Consider the following 4,167-nt stretch of genomic DNA (forward strand, 5'->3'; position numbering starts at 1 on the left):
GCCAGGAAAGGGGCGGGCCGCTATTTCTGCACACTCCCAAGAGCTCTAAATCTTCTTGCTACATATAAGGGCAGCCTCTGAAGTTGTCATAAAAGCCAAGGCAATATCAGATACCATCTCGAAGAGTTTAGTGTATGGTCAAGAGAACAAGCCAGTTCCACTGCCCTTCTACCCATTGGACCACCCATGGGGTGAGGCCATGTCCAGTCCTTTGTAATCGGCAAGGTGATGAGCTGGAACTTACCCAGAGGACAGCAGTGAGCACACTCCAAGCACGGCAGTGCTGTCACATGAGCAAAAGAAAAAGGTTCATTGACAAGGAAAGCAGAAGGGTAAGGGAGCAACATTACAGCCCTCAGGGGTCTGGCATGTGTGAAGAACTTTCATTTCTATACATACACAGCTTGCTAAATACACACAAATTACAGTCAGAAACACAGAGAGTAGAACTAGGAAGAGAGTTCACTGGGAGGTCCCATCCTGGCCAACACCATGTCCTAGGGTTTTCTGATCTCTCTCCTTGAAAATCTAACAGCCCCAGCAAACAGAACCACAGTTACACACACAGACACACACCAGCACACACCCCTTCCCCAGGCTCTGAACCATTAGTCAGCCTTGCAAACCCCCTCCGGAGGTCAGAACAGACTCTCTCCATGGCCAGCTCAACGAGGCCCCACACACAGATCACATATGTATTGAGATGGAGGACATGAGTGTCACCCGCTCCCACATCACCAACCAACGCTTCACAGAGATGGGACAGCACGTGTTCCAGCTGCTCAGAACAGAACTCAGAGTCAGACGAAGGTGGACTTCCTTCCCTGTGAGCTCTCCCACACTCAGGCTAGCGCACTACTCCAGGGAACATCTCACACTTCCTTTCAAGGAGAAAAGAAGTTCAAGTTCACCAACTGCAATATGTTCATTTTACAGATGAGAAAACTCACTTTCACAGGTCCCATTAAAATGTCCATTTCTCCCTAACGAGGATGTTTCCACATCCTAGTTAATAGTCCATATATACAGGACTTTGCTAATGTGGACACAATGTATTCTGCTAAGTCACAAAGATACAGTGGGCAGATGGGTTCACAGGCCATGGCTGTTTAGAGTCGTATCTGTGTCCAGTGTCTCAGCTGGCCATGAACTAGCAGAGTAACCTGAGAAAGTCACTGCCCCACTCCTGAGCTGAAGTTCTCTCATTTGTTTTATGAGGTGATTAGATTAGAGAATTTATCATCCATTAAGGTCACTTCCAACTGTAAAGTCCCTTATCTGTAAAAGTTCTTGAAGAGGTTGACTCCAGCCCTTGAGGTAACATCTCTTTTTTTTTTTTTCTTTTTTTTTTTTTTTTCTGTATTTTTCTGAAGCTGGAAGCGGGGAGAGACAGTCAGACAGACTCCCACATGCGCCCGACCAGGATCCACCTGGCACGCCCACCAGGGGGCAATGCTCTGCCCCTCCGGGGCCTCGCTCTGTTGCAACCAGAGCCACTCTAGCACCTGGGGCAGAGGCCGAGGAGCCATCCCCAGCACCCGGGCCATCTTTGCTCCAGTGGAGCCTCGGCTGCGGGAGGGGAAGAGAGAGACAGAGAGGAAGGAGAGGGGGAGGGGTGGAGAAGCAGATGGGCGCTTCTCCTGTGTGCCCTGGCTGGGAATCGAACCCGGGACTTCTGCACGCCAGGCCGACGCTCTACCACTGAGCCAACCGGCCAGGGCAAGGTAACATCTCTTTAAATTACTGTACTTAGACCCATCTTAGTTCCAATCCATCCTTCTGTGCACCTGTCATTCTGCACACAGCTTGGGTGAAAACACTCATTTAAAAATTTGATTGAAGTGCAAGCAAAGTGAACTCCAAACACCCAGACCAGCTCTTCAGACATTAAAGAGACAAGAGTTTCTCATTCTCCAGACGCGGCCATGAAGGTCCCAGCTTTGTACCAGAGGACTGATGTCCACACTCATGTGTCCACACCCATGTGTCCACATGCACATCAGCAGAGCCATCTTCCTTAGACACCCAAGACTGACTGCCCTAACCTGAGACAGTCACCTGCTTCTGAGCCTCTCCAGTCCCTCAAAAGTTTGGGATCAGCTGGGTAAATCATGAAAGGTTTTGATAGGAACAAAAAAGATTATTATCTAGAAAGACAAGCCCCAACACCAGGGCAATTATCTGATTCTGTAGGGGTTTATGCCCATGGTTTTCTGTGACAGTTTACAGAGTTTGCTACAACTTTGAAAATTTGTAGCTCATTGAAAAGAATAAAAAATTATTCTTGTCCACAAAAATGTGAGCTAATTCTATCTATAGAAATATATACAATTGATTGAGGAGACACGTGAGTGTCCTTTTGGGCCCCTGGGCTTGGCATCCTTAGCGGCGGGAGTTCACGGGCATCGGGCTGGACCCAGGCTGGACCCTAGTGTCAGACAGGAGCCCCAACCCAGATGACGGCGAATGCCAGGGCCTCACTGGTTGGCTGGTTTTTGTCGCTTCCTTTAGCAAATGGCGGATGACACCAGTGCTGTGGAGAGTCCGGAGGCCCGGGGGGCCCTGGAATGGGAAGCTGCGGCGGCTTCCGGCTTCCGTGGAGGATTTGGCAGCGGCATCCGGGGTCGGGGTCGAGGCCGAGAGGCTCGCAGAGGACAAGGAGTGGATTCCAGTCACCAAGCTGGGGCGCCTGGTCAAGGACATGAAGATCAAGTCTCTGGAGGAGATCTATCTCTTCTCCCTGCCTATCAAGGAGTCAGAGATTATTGACTTTTTCTTGGGGGCATCCCTTAAGGACGAAGTTCTGAAGATTATGCCCATGCAAAAGCAGACACGTGCTGCCCAGAGGACCTGCTTCAAGGTATTTGTTGCCATTGGAGACTTCAATGGACATGTTGGTCTGGGTGTTAAGTGCTCAAAAGAAGTAGCCACTGCAATCTGTGGGGCCATTATCCTGGCCAAGCTCTCTATTGTTCCTGTTCAAGAGGCTTCTGGGGGAACAAGATAGGCAAGCCCCACACTGTCCCTTGCAAGGTGACAGGCTGCTGTGTCTCTGTGCTGGTGCGCCTCATCCCTGCCCCAGAGGCACTGGCCTTGTCTCTGCCCCTGTGCCCAAGAAATTGCTGATGATGGCTGGTATCGACGACTGCTATACCTCGGCTAGGGGCTGCACTGCTACCCTGGGCAACTTTGCCAAGGCCACCTTTGATGCCATCTCCAAGACCTATAGCTATCTCACCCCTGACCTCTGGAAAGAGACTGTGTTCAATAAGTCTCCCTATCAGGAATTCACTGATCATCGCTGTGGCCACCACATAATTTTATATAAGGAAAATAAAGTGAATTATGCCTGTTAAAAATAAAAAAAAAGAAATACAATTGATTTCTGCTTTTTAGAAAACATGATTCCAAACATTAGATTTCATTGCCCTATAAGATAACAACCAGTTTTGCATCTCTGAGCAAATTCATGTCAGCATTTCTAATTACATACATATAAATGAGTTATGGTTTTTCCTTTTTGAAAATTATCCCGTAACCATCCATTATATTTCTTTTTGTTTTTATACACAATACAAACTTTGTTCACACATCCACAGCGATGGGAATGGAAGTTTAGTTAGAGCAATGTCACACTGTTCTCTGACATTCTGAGTTTGTATGTCAAAATTCATATAATAATCGTGATCAAACTTATTTTGATGGTCTTTGAACTGACAACTCAAGTTAGTTCTTCAATTCTGAAAGCAAAGAACTGGAAACTGTCCGACCAGTGACCCAGCCATTAGAGTCATTTGCTCTCTCAGAACCATTATTTGGAAATCCTGGTTTGAAGCACTAAAGGCTTTTATTCCTGGGACAAGGCACCACGGTTAAGACTCAGAAGGGTGAGAGGTATTCAATTATTGCGTAAAGTGAGCCAAGGGCTATTGTAAACAGGAAGGTAGGACAGAAACATTATAGGATTGTTTTAGGAGAAAACAAATGTAGGAGAAACTATGTTTATGAGCTGAGGATGTGGATACTGATTCCCTTCAAAGTCTTCTAGGAAGTCTGTGCACCGCCATGAATGTGTATGTCCAATGTGAAGACCACTCTTTTAAGGCACATGGGAGAAAAATCCATCCCTTGTGGAAGCAGCTGAATTCAGCAGAAGCATCTGAGAGT

At 47.4% G+C, this 4,167-nt stretch overlaps 1 pseudogene; it reads left to right on the top strand.

The window, feature by feature from the left end:
- The first annotated feature begins 703 nt into the window (after positions 1-703).
- Positions 704-3,356, top strand: LOC136388163 (small ribosomal subunit protein uS5 pseudogene; annotated as a pseudogene).
- The last annotated feature ends 811 nt before the right edge of the window (positions 3,357-4,167 follow it).

The sequence above is a fragment of the Saccopteryx leptura genome, chromosome 1 (assembly GCF_036850995.1).
Source record: "Saccopteryx leptura isolate mSacLep1 chromosome 1, mSacLep1_pri_phased_curated, whole genome shotgun sequence".
NCBI classification, from domain to species: Eukaryota; Metazoa; Chordata; class Mammalia; order Chiroptera; family Emballonuridae; genus Saccopteryx; species Saccopteryx leptura.